Source organism: Argopecten irradians, chromosome 6, assembly GCF_041381155.1.
Source record: "Argopecten irradians isolate NY chromosome 6, Ai_NY, whole genome shotgun sequence".
NCBI classification, from domain to species: Eukaryota; Metazoa; Mollusca; class Bivalvia; order Pectinida; family Pectinidae; genus Argopecten; species Argopecten irradians.
The window spans coordinates 23,863,110-23,876,749 of record NC_091139.1 but is presented as its reverse complement, the minus strand read 5'-3'; the positions used below and the strand labels follow the sequence as shown (position 1 = coordinate 23,876,749).

The 13,640-nt window shown below is 34.7% G+C and overlaps 1 long non-coding RNA gene across 1 annotated transcript in view; it reads right to left on the bottom strand.

Moving 5' to 3' along the window:
- LOC138325394 (uncharacterized) overlaps positions 1–12,588 on the bottom strand; it is a 152,636-nt gene extending 140,048 nt beyond the window's left edge. Inside the window, exon 1 of the long non-coding RNA XR_011208775.1 lies at positions 12,106–12,588. This is a non-coding gene — a long non-coding RNA (uncharacterized lncRNA). The remainder of the gene's footprint in view (positions 1–12,105) is intronic.
- Positions 12,589–13,640: the final 1,052 nt, after the last annotated feature.

The following is a 13,640-nucleotide window of genomic DNA, read 5'->3' as shown; positions in this document are numbered from 1 at the left end:
ACACAAACTGACCAGCTTTTAAGGCTATAGAGTGACATTCAATGCTATTAGTCTTAAAAGACAACTAAAGGTGAAGGACAATTGCTTTGACCATTAATAGTGGACAGTATTCAGTTCCTCTCTCATTAAAACTGTCTGCCATTCAATCCAGAGGATCAGTCAGATTAACTTTGTATCAAAATCATGTGGATCATTCTAAAAATAACAGTTTGTATTCAAAGGCAACACACACATGACCCAAAACGAAACATCAACTTCCAAAGCCCATCCTCCATGATAACTTATGGACAGGGTCTTAAATTTAATGTTTCAGTCAGATTAGTTCAAGCAATCTTTTTAATGTGTCATGAGTACTAGTAATGTGGATTTGAAGCAAGTGCAGATATTTTGTTTAAAATTGGGAAAAAAAATGAGACACAAGATATAAATCTTCGTCAACTTTTTTCACTAGAAATACAATTAATTTGACGAGTATCATTAAATTTTACCATATTGTACCACATCATCTGAATTGGGATAATCTTCCATATATGGACAGTACAACAGACAGATATTCATTAAGTTTGATTAATTAGCGTCCCATACTAGAACATTAAAGTTTAGGCAGGATGGTATGTACAGTAATGATATATATCATTATATCTTGAATCTTTGACTTTAGCAGACACTTCTAAGGTACCACATTTAGAATTGGACAATGGTGAAGCCCTTAATTTCTTTTTAATGACTAAGTAGTATAGACAGGTAAGCTACCCGATACAGTCTGTAATGTAGACATTAATCGGACAGTTTACCTGGAACAGGTGATAGGCGGCCAAGGGCACCCCACGGTGACCAGGTGAGTTAATTACAGGTACACAGAAACTTTATAGGTTCCCACAGATAGCAGTGCGAATGTATCAGAATTCAATTGAAGGTCCTTAAACATTAAGACTGTAGGAAACTAAAATCGCAAGGCCATGCAGTTTAACAGCTTCCTGTCACAAATCAGTCAACATTTATACAAAGGTACACTGCAGACGACTGAAAAACTTCTCTGCATCGAAAAGTTCAATTTGAAAAATTAAAGAATTGCACAAAAATATATCATTGACAAATGTAGAATATGAATGATAAGATTACAAGAAACAAGAGAAGAAATTAGCTTCAGGCCTAATTTTCAAAATGACCAGGTAGTAGCTGTACATCTATATGTGGACAAATATTTTGATTATTCTGTTTGATCAATATACGCGTACTAAACATAATTTGTCATTAATGTATTAAGCCAAAAACACGTTTATGCTTATTAAATTTTTAATAAGGGTGTAATTATATATACCCTTGAACAGCAGTTGTAACTCATTAGAAATCAATACAAGCCTGGATGACATATTTCACGTTTTTTAGCAAAATAAAAACTACAAATTTGGTTAAGACTGCATGAATTGATTTCCTATCCCCAATTACACACTTGATTATAACACCACTTTATACTCACGATAAGTCGGTGTGGCCCAATCAAACCTTCATTAATATCGTTTTATATGTGAATATCCAACAATTTATGCAATATCATCATGAAATGTCGTTAAAACATGTACAGCATGCAATAAAATCAAAACAAAGCATCTGGAGATCTTCAGCCCTCCAAGGATGAAACGCAGGTTTTATTGTAAAGAAATGTACATTACACTGGCTGATTACATGTTAACAGATGTAGTGATATCATTTCTCTGTACAATGTAACATGCTGTTACATGCTGGCCATTTTAACCAGTAAATGCATCTGTTGGAGACTTGCTCAAGTCCCCAAATTTTTATAATGAGCTTTGTTTGGTGAATTAAGACTCATGCAGGAATAAGTCTGTGTTTCTCATTCATGTAAAGTATTATGATTATATCAAACGATATCCATCCTTTTGGTATTTCTTTGATGACATCTGTTCTGCACTATGCGACACATTTTCATTGTTGTCTCTCCAAACATTTAGAGAGTATACCAACAGGATTGAGGCACTAACCACAACCAAAGTAATTCACAAAGATTTGTTGATATCTGATGGATAATCTGTCACAACGGCCATAATCAAACTTTAACATTACTAGGCTGAGAATTAAATAGAGCTAGAGTATTCATATAATATACCTTTATTTTGGTTTCTTTTTTGTTTTAAATCTTATTTAAAAGTCACATAGGCATGCCAAGATGAAGATGAAAGCTGGAGTACTTGTATAAAAACCACAAGACAACTGCCCAAAATGGGATTCTAACTCACAACCCAGAGATAGAGGGTAAATGACATAAATGGCACCAGAGGAACTCAGAATTAGTCAGATGTACTCTGGGATCGTTAGCCAGCAGGTGGATTAGTAAAAATTGCTTCCCATATCATGGAAGTAAAAACTTCAATCCTTGATAAATACAGCTTTGAAGTCCTACGGTACCCCTTAATGCCCACTAACACACAACTGTAAAATGTTTGACCTAAATTTTTAACACACAACTGTAAAATGTTTGACCTAATTTTATACGGCACCACAAGATAATCATGAGGTAAAAAAAAACAAGACGCACCTCAAATGAATATGGGGGGAAATACAACTAAAATGTACCATTCAAGTACCATATCATTTCTAATAATTACTTTAAATACAGAACTCTCCAAGATTTTAACTGAATAAATCTTAAATGACTGTAAGCTTTAATCCTAGAATCGTTAATTACCAGTACATCAATGTGTGTACAGACAAGATTGCAGATCTGTTAAAGATACATATACGTCTCGTTTTGAAACCCTTGTACAACAGTACATATGACTTCATACAAGATATATTGCATACATTCCATTTAGTTTAATGCTTAATGAAAAGCATGAAAATATAACCTGTACAATTATCGCTAATCCTACAAAACTGAATATATTAGTTCAACAAATTTAACATACTGGCATTTTTATTTTTTTTTTTTCTGAACTGCAGGTGTCAAATAAGCCAGTGTATTTTCCTACCTGTGCCTGTACAATGGATAGAAGAGCAGTTGATATATTGTTACATTTTTATATAATCTTTGTTACGATCTGACACCCAAACTTCATTACCTCCCTTACAGATAGTATCGGGCCTACAAACACTCTGCTTTACTATAACCCTGCCTTATACATCTTTCATCTGACATTAAATAGCTGTAATGATATTTTGGGGGCCGATTCAAAAGAAGGGGATTTTTTTTCAAAGCAAACTTAGACAGAATTTAAAGCTATGAAGTAACTACGGATGAATGGAATAATTTGTGTGCGTTTTTTATATAATATTTGGCGTTATCTCGATACACTTGGTGAATGTGTACACTGCATGAGAAGTATTTAAACATAGTGATGCTGTGATTTACTCTAGTTTTCATCAACATATGGTAAGCTAGTGGGATACCGACACCTACTGTTTGACAGTAGCTTATAGTTCCTCATCCCACAGTCTTCAACAATCCACATATATAGTTCCTCATCCCACAGTCTTCAACAATCCACATATATAGTTCGGCCATACTGAACAACATGTAGAGTATGTACATATAACAATCCTAAGAGAGCTTCCAAAAAAATATTTCATTGAAATTTCTAGAGTAAAAACCATGACTTATCAATTTGTATGCAGGAAACATATATATCTAATGAAATACATTATCTTCCCTAGTAAATCTAGCAATAAACATTCATTTTAGCTGTTAAATTGAATGTTGGGATCTTTTTCACTTTTCAAAAAAATGTACAGTTGATGCTGGGTATTAAACTGTCAAAATTTTACAATCCATTTATTACCTCTACGTACATAATCAAACTCTATATACTTTCAAGCGTCAGTATTTTTAAAATTTAATTCTAACTCTATTCAAATTTACACATGTACATCAAACGGCTGAAGAGATCATGATAAACTTATAAAGATATTTTTACGATAATGAACCACCCAAGGGTACGCTTACAATCACAGTTTAACGATAAAATATGAAAAATTTTCAAATTTCAAGTTGATTTTTTTATTCACCATCACAATTCATTGTCAGTTTTACAAGACAAAAATAATAATCAAATTGAATTATTCTCTCTGAATGACTCAGAATGCCTAAACAAATCTGAAACACCAATTTTTTTATCAAACTAAAATCATAGTATATTTTAAAAAGATCCTTTCACTGAAAATTTGTGAAACTTACCTCTAGGATTTAATTGATAACAATTTTGAGAATGAAAAAAAAATCTAATCAAATCTCAAGAATGTTTGTTCAACAGATTAATAGATCAATAACTTGATACAGAAAACAAAATCTGCATAATTAAAACTCGGACAGTAATGTTTCAAGCATCAATCCTTGTCTTATGCCTATTTACTGATCTAATGACTTACATAGCGGGCGACCAAACACTGTCTGTGTTTGTTAGGCGTCAGGGTTGTTAGTCAAACAAAACACATTACCTCTATATGTAGACCTCTTACGATACCCGATTATCCTCGGTATCCTGTATGCATTGATATTAAAATTTTTATGGACACTTGATATGAAAAAAAACATATCACTAAATTGCTTTCTGTTTGTCGGGTGGAAAATTTAGGAGACATCCAAGGCTTAAGACTTGTTGTTTAGCCGTAAATCATTGTTATCTCAAAGGTCCCAGTGTTAGGGCTTATACTGCAATAGGAACACATACCTCCGCGACCCTTAAATCATTTCAGACATTGAATCTCTGTATTATGTAAATCATGACGAGATTTTACTAAAATACGACACCACTTTTCCATCACCAGTGAAGAAGAGTTTTTACTATATATGTCACAAAAAAGTAAGCAAATATCAAATAGTCACACTACTAAAATTATGCAAACAAAAGCCAGGAAAGACAGCCAACTTAAAACAGCATTAATGTAGTAGAAAATATGGACAATTTGAGATACTTTAATTCTCTGGGTATTTTCCAAAAGCACTCTCATTTGGGCGAATATAAAGTATAGTTAATGTAATTTGAAAAGATGTATTCTACAACTTGTAACAGGTCAAGACAAGCTGTAGAAACCAGATCAATTTGATGTAGGATGACTATGGAGTTAGGTCAAGATGAAGTTAAAGGGAATCTTTTACCAAAATCATATTGAGGTGTGATCTGGTCGTGTAGCAGCTGATGGCTATCTAACTCATCAAGGATTGCCATCCAGTGGGTATCTAACCCTGGCACAAGAGATTAGACCATACACAGTTCCTCAGTCACAAGCAGACATGGGTAGAGCTATACAACATACAGCTTTGAAAACCTATACCATTTCCTGATTGATCTAATTAGCTATCGCAACACCTTCACAAAGAACAGACCATAATATACATACAATAGGCTCTGTGAATGAAATCATTCTTTATCTTGCTTGCAAGTAAAATAAGAATCTAAAATTATAAAAAGAAATTCGGTAGACATGTAGTCAGACAGACAACAATAAATGAGATAGTTCACCGAGTATATAACTACGCAGACCGAGTATATAACTACGCAGACAGAAAACTCAACAGATGGACCCTACACCTATATCGTTTATCATAAAGATGTAAACAAAATGGTCGTAACCTTCAAATTGAAGTACATTGGTTGTACAATCAGATCTTCTAACTCTGCCCTTCTGTATCCTCTACTGAAAATAAAACATGTCCTATATATAAATTTATATATACAGCCTTTTCTCAACTTCAGTCAACTTCAATTTGCTCCTCAAAATTACAGATCCTTACCAGCTATTTTATACTTTTCAGAGCACTTTGTGAACAAGCCTCTGTGATGTTGATTTAGTTTTTAGGTATGATATTTTTGCCCACATCCTCAGATGCTATTCTGAGTCTTCTTTATGACCAGATCCCGTATAAACTGTACACAGATCCCTTTGTACACAGATCACTTCTGCTGGCAGTGTCTGATGGACCCATTTCTAAAATGTTAAAATAATGTACATTACTGTGAATATATATATTTTTTTCAATCCCATTAAAACATCCCTAGAATTTATCAATGAAAATGACCTTGACATCAACCAGTGAAAACTCTTGACCTTGACATTTATAAAAGCATCATGATCTTCAATTAGTACCAAGACTTACTATCAATTGAAGCAATTTGTACTATGATATTTAAATGACCTTGACATTACAAATATTTCATGGACACTTAGCCAAGACTTCAGGTGTTATAAACCCTCTAACAAGAAAATACGTAATTACGTTTAAAGGTTTTCATAGTTATCACAGAAACTTAATGGTCTGAATAGGATAGTGTGCCTTTTGCATACCGTGACATGATCATATAAAAATACTGAAGAACAGTTAATCGATGTTCTTTTTTTCTATTCCTGTTAATTACCTGTCTGTACAGGTCAAAACCAATCAAAGAAAAGATTAATGAATTATGCTTCGATCTCTTTAAGGGTCCCCATAACAATGATTAGCTTTCGATTTTAAAACGATTTTAATGTTCAGCCATGCATGAGCAGAATTCCTCCCCATACAAACATGTCGTGTTTGCTTGTAATTTCATGAATATTTGATACCATTTATGGAAACCAATGAGTCATATTGAACCTATATGGATAAGATGGTTGTTTAATAGCCTAAGTAGAATGTTGGAACAGAAGAGGTGTTGGACAAAGCTCGATGGTATATCCAAGGCTTTGTGGTACTGTAAAGTCAGAACCATACTGGTCCATGGTTTTGTGGTACTGTAGAATCTGTACCTTACTGGTCCATGGCTTTGTGGTACTGTAGAATCTGTACCTTACTGGTCCATGTGTTTGTTGTACTGTAGAATCTGTACCTTACTGGTCCATGGGTTTGTGGTACTGTAGAATCTGTACCATACTGGTCCATGGCTTTGTGGTACTGTAGAATCTGTACCTTACTGGTCCATGGCTTTGTGGTACTGTAAAATCTGTACCTTACTGGTCCATGGGTTTGTGGTACTGTAGAATCTGTACCTTACTGGTCCATGGCTTTGTGGTACTGTAGAATCTGTACCTTACTGGTCCATGGGTTTGTTGTACTGTAGAATCTGTACCTTACTGGTCCATGGGTTTGTGGTACTGTAGAATCTGTACCTTACTGGTCCATGGTTTGTGGTACTGTAGAATCTGTACCATACTGGTCTATGGGTTTGTGGTACTGTAGAATCTGTACCTTACTGGTCCATGGCTTTGTGGTACTGTAGAGTCTGTACCTTACTGGTCCATGGCTTTGTGGTACTGTAGAATCTGTACCTTACTGGTCCATGGCTTTGTGGTACTGTAGAATCTGTACCTTACTGGTCCATGGCTTTGTGGTACTGTAGAATCTGTACCTTACTGGTCCATTTGTTTGTTACTGTAAAATCTGTACCATACTGGTCCATGGGTTTGTGGTACTGTAGAATCTGTACCTTACTGGTCCATGGCTTTGTGGTACTGTAGAGTCTGTACCATACTGGTCCATGGCTTTGTGGTACTGTAGAATCTGTACCTTACTGGTCCATGGCTTTGTGGTACTGTAGAATCTGTACCTTACTAGTCCATGTGTTTGTTGTACTGTAGAGTCTGTACCTTACTGGTCCATTTGTTTGTTACTGTAAAATCTGTACCATACTGGTCCATGGGTTTGGGGTACTGTAGAGTCTGTACCTTACTGGTCTATGGGTTTGTGGTACTGTAGAATCTGTACCTTACTGGTCCATGGGTTTGTGGTACTGTAGAATCTGTACCTTACTGGTCCATGGGTTTGTGGTACTGTAAAATCTATACGTTACTGGTCCATGGGTTTGTGGTACTGTAAAATCTGTACCTTACTGGTCCATGGGTTTGTGGTACTGTAGAATCTGTACCTTACTGGTCCATGGGTTTGTGGTACTGTAGAGTCTGTACCATACTGGTCTCTGAATTTGTGGTACTGTAGAATCTGTACCATACTGGTCTATGGGTTTGTGCTACTGTAGAGTCTGTACCCTACTGGTCCATGGGTTTGTGGTACTGTAAAATCTGTACCTTACTGGTCCAGTGCTTTGTGGTATAAAATCATAGTTTTTACTTTTGACACAAGGCCTATATTACCAAGGATTTGAAGTCTAGAACTATGGTTTGGACATGTATTTGACCTTCTGGAGAACATGGTTTAGGGCAGTTTGACACTAGTGAATTATGTTTTGGACAATTACGGTATATAACAGTACAGGATCATGTGTTGGACATGATATATATATATATATATATCAGACTGACTATAAAAATAGTTTTGATGTCACGATGTCACCCTATATGGTATTGACAATATACAGTTGGCAAATGTTGATATATCATCAGGAAAGAATTGTTCCAACTCATCATTTACAATAAGGCAACAATAGGTAATGCTTACCCTAAAGCCTTACAGAATTCAAAAAATAATAAATCTCCTAAAGCGAATTCCCTGAAATTCTATATAAGACAAACATACTACAAACAGTGAACACGGGCAGCACTTCGTATGGGACTGATACTGTGTTGGCATACACTGACAGTCAAGCTCGAAACATCTCGCAAAAATTGTTATGTCAATTTCCTTATCATCAATAATTAACAGGACCATGTTTTTGTCAGCACTATCAAACTAAATCTTCTAAATTTTTAATCTATACATGTGTCGTTCGATTCCATTTTGTAATGACTCTGACAAATTTTGATATGTCGAGATTGCCTTTAAGCTAACCAGACTTTGAGCTGCAGGTGTTGGGAGCTGTCTTAAATGTTCAGACTTTGTAGTAGCAAACTACCTACCCAGGTAGAGAAAATTAATGGGTACAGGGATAGATAGACATGGCTTTGATCTTCTCCACACTAAGGCATTCAACATTACTTTTTTTTCCAACAACAAACAAAACTACCGGATATATAAGCGCACAAATGGGAGAGTTCCAACTCATTCAAATTTTTTAACCTGTTCAAAATATACAGCATAGCACTACATTGAACCAAATAAAGATGATTTAATATCAAATATGATTTTTAAGTCTTCAATGTTTTCTGATATGTGTTAGTTTAGAGGAATCCTGTTGTTTTACTTGTGATGTGATGTTTGTTTTTTTGAGTAGTATTATATAACCTGTATTTATTATATAACCTGTATTTCACAAACACTTTATAGTAATTTGATGTAATGGTCCTATCAATAACAAATAGATAAAACTGTTACTATACCGTATTTTACCTGCTAAAAGCCTCACTTGTTTTCTTCTGGCTGCCAGAAAGAATCTAATGAAGATGAAGCGGAACTGGACTAAGTTAATCACTGAAACCCTTTGCATAATACAGCAGTTTCAAGATCGCAAAAGCATGAGTAAAAGATCTTGAGTAAAGTATAATTTATCATCAATTAGTCCTCCTTCCAGTGATTATGACGTCATCACTTGACGTGAATTTTGTGACGTCATAATCACTGGAAGGTAGGACTTATATACGGTAATTTGTACTTTACCTTCATCGCTTTTGGATCTTGGAACTTCCATATTGGTAGAGTCTCCTAAAGTGATTAACCTGGTAAAGGACCTTGGTACAAACCCAGTCTGACCGCAAACATTTTTTCAGCTACTCGTACGTTTGTAGGGTTGACCTTTACCTTGATTATATACTTGATAAAATGACATTCAAAGCTGGGATTGTAAATTTTTCAGGATTTTAAACAAAAAAGGGTGGAAACAGAGAAGTGACCCTGAACCAATCGCTCACCTGTGACCATCACAGCTACAGGTAACTCAATCGGTAAAACATTGGAGTTAAGTGGTCCTTGGTTCGAACCCCAGTCTGGTTGAGTGTTTATTCAATTCTATTACTTGAAAGTACTTCACTTTTAGCCACCTTACAAACTCAGATTAATATTGTAAGTAGTCAACCAGTGAGACAACTTAATTCTCTCTAAGAGGATCAATGATTTTTGGTGCAACAAGGGTTTCAGCATAATGAATGTTCAAAAGCAGCTATTTTCATAAGTAATCAATAAATTATACAAGTAAATAAACATTATTATTTTGTGCAGAACGCTTTCCACCAAATCATAATCATCAAAGCTTACAGTAAGATAATGGTTGTGTATTAACTGAAATAAGACAGCATTATACATATCTCTTGTTTTCTAAAATTTCAATTTAATCAAGCATCTGTTTTGAGATTGAATTTTGCTTTTTATAACAGAATGATAAAGATGAAGTAAATATTCAATGTATAATAAATATCTTCTTTATGACTTGGTAAATAACAGGTGATGAAATTTCGTGTTTTATAACTCACACGATCTTTGGCACATGATAAATTCTAGATAACATAGTTCTTATTAATATGTGTAATGATTTTGATATTACAAGTCATGCTACGGTGCCGAATTAAGCTAGCAACCTCATGAAATTGCATGGGACGTAGCCAATGTAAAGGACACATGTCGAGTTTATTACAAACCCATCATTTCTCACAGAATCTTTACAGATCTACCTATTCTGGAATCACAGCCAATACATGTAGAAGTTCTGGTTAATTCCGGCATCTGCACTATTCCATCGAGGAAACAAGATAATGAACGAATAAACAGCTATCTGTCCATCATTATAGGGTATACAAGCTATCTATTAGCGGGAATGTCTGTATATTTACCCCTTAGACTCCTATACATGTATATATCGCCTCTGTAGGCTCTCTGTGTCTCAGGCTCCCAGCATTTTGACATATGTCTGCCAAGGCCTCATAAGTAATCAATTTTTGTCTAACCAAACCTTTTTAAAGTTCAAAATGAATAATGCTCAAGTCGTAAATTTTATCTCTAAAACATAAATGTCATATTTTACCCAAAAAATGAAACATGTCAAATATTTTAGCTAGATGCCAACTTGATCCTATTTATGATTATTGCAGTCAATTAAAGATTAATCTTAAGTCCTTAAGGGTCATTTTGAGAACCCATTATATCTAATTAAATGTTAAAATATTCATTATTCTGTTTTAGATTTAATTTCAAAGTATGTTGTTAAGGTTTTTGCGCCTAACCAAGCGTGAAAATAGAGTCAATGGACCAACGTACGTAACCTTTTAATTTCCATTCATGTTTACAATTTTTGCCTGTGGATTTTTTTTTTCATATATATCCTGAAGAACTTATCTGTGAGGGCTCATTCTAATCCAAATATCTGATCATTTAATAAAATGGACACTTTTTGAATGCAATTAAAAAAAGGGAGAAAGCACGAGAAAGTTAGCCTCCTAATATATAATTCTTCAGTTTTGGTGTAATACCCTGTACAGACTGAAAAAATTTTCATCCACATATTATTTTAAGCCAAGATTTAGGAACATGGAAAATGAAGAATATGACTGCTTTAAAAAGGACTTCTGAATTTGAACAATAATAGTTAATAAAAAGAATATCAAAGCTGTTCCCATTTTCAAGAACTGAATCTGTTTGTTTCATTCCTGCTTAATTTCCAAATCTTCTAGCTATCCTATGGGTAACTATGGACTACACAGTTAAGACATTTTATATGTAGATTTATATATAACACAGCATTCATTAGGACGACACTTCCAGGTAAAGGACAAATTATGCTAAATCTGAATTATATGACATATTGTGGTATATTATGTATAATGGCCTATTGGCCTCTATGTTTCATAGCTGAAAACTCAAGTCTCGGAATATTTATATGACTATGAGTAAAAGACTTAAAAAACTTTAATTTTTGCAGGGTTTTCTAAAAGGAAGTGCATTGATTTTTTATCATTATTTCAGGATGATATGTTAAATGTAAGAATAGCCTGAGACCAACACTATGAGATGTATATTAGGGACATGTCTATCATTTTGTGATATGTGGATTGTGACACCTTTTCTAACCGACTTCCTGCAATGTTTGCTGCTACATACTGTCACCATGAACATATACTGTTGAGAGGTTTATGATATGTTTATTATGTACATAATGTTTTCATCACTCAATGAACATCATAATACTGGACACCTTAAGACTCAGGTAAAACAAAAGATATACACATGTAGACGATATCTGAAGAAAACTTGACACCTATAGGTACTTGTAGATATATTAAATGGGTACTTACCATTGATTGCCATCCTTAATTCTCCCGTTAAACAATGCACTGTTAGTATGGGTGTAGAGTCGAGATACAATATTCCTTTGGTGGCTGATTAGAAACTTATGACTTTAACTTGTTCTCATGTTCACACAGTTCCACAACGAACTGAAACTAGCACTTGGAAACGTTAGCCTATATACATACGGCAGTATACTAAAATATATAAATCCACTCCAACATTTAAACACAAAAGGTCCGACAGTTGTTTCCTCTCCTAAGAATTTTTTAAAAAGGATAAATTTTACATCCCAGCCACTGAGGGTGTCTAAAGCCGAGAAATCCCGAACAAGAGACTGGTGTTCAGTGTTGACGGGCTATCAGTAACGAACATGTGTTGTATTTTCACTTTGCCACCAGTCGAATGGCTGGAGTACGCTTGTGTGTGTAGTTTCGTTTCCACTTCAGTGAGCTGTAGCTTCCACATAAGCACGAGATCTCTCTCTCAATATACATGTGTGGCAGGCAGGCTGGCCCGCGTTAGCATCAACTGGTATAGGGGCGACAGAGCCAGAAACCCAACTGATGGTGATCTTTCACTCAAAATAATTAGGATTTGTAGCAAATGATTTGGAACAACAGGGGGCTACGGGCATATATTTCGTTTAACGATAAAACAATTATCTGTCAAATACTCTTCGAAGCAGAAAGTAAGGGTAGATGTTATCGTTTATTTATAGACCAAATAGTAACCGCTCATAGTAAGAATAGTGTTGATTGTAGCGGACTATGTTGATTGGACACCGGAATGAACACATAGAAATAACATATAGCGTGAAAATAAACAAATTTACACTTTTATAGGTAACTTGATTCATGTAAACCCCACAACAGGTCATTGTCGAAATTTTGGGAATCTGTTATTTTTTCAATGCAAATCATTTCTTCAAATGCTAATTGATATTAAGTAATTATTTGCATATTTATTGCAATAATTTGTTATAGTTTAACTTACTTATAACGCACGCTCATTGGAGTTATTGTGAGGTAAAAACAGAAGTCGGTTAAGTCAGTGGCCGGAATCGGCAGTGGTGTGATCGAGTTGCTGTTCTAGTGGATAAATAAGTTAGTAGTCGGTAATGTCAGGTTTCCTTACAGGCAAGGTGTACAGCACGTTGCTTATTGCGGTAAAATGTCATCTTTTTTGTAGGTATTGACATTGAATATCACTTTAGTGTAAAAAGGGATAATTTTATTTGTATCAAACCTGTCCATAGAGAATACATACTTTGCATTTATCGACCTTTTTCTCGTCTCTGATAAGACAAATTAGAGATGTATAAAATTAGGTTCCGTGGCCATCACGCAAGATGTCTTCCGAAAAGTCACGCTGGGTGTATGATGAATGGGATATCTTGAAATCCATTATGCAATTCTTCTCTGTGTTAAACTTTGTCCTTTCCGCAGCCTTTATTTACCAAAAAATGACGTCATTGCAATAAAATAAACTCTACTTTTTCAAATACGCAGATTTTCTCATATATATTTCATTTACGACTACG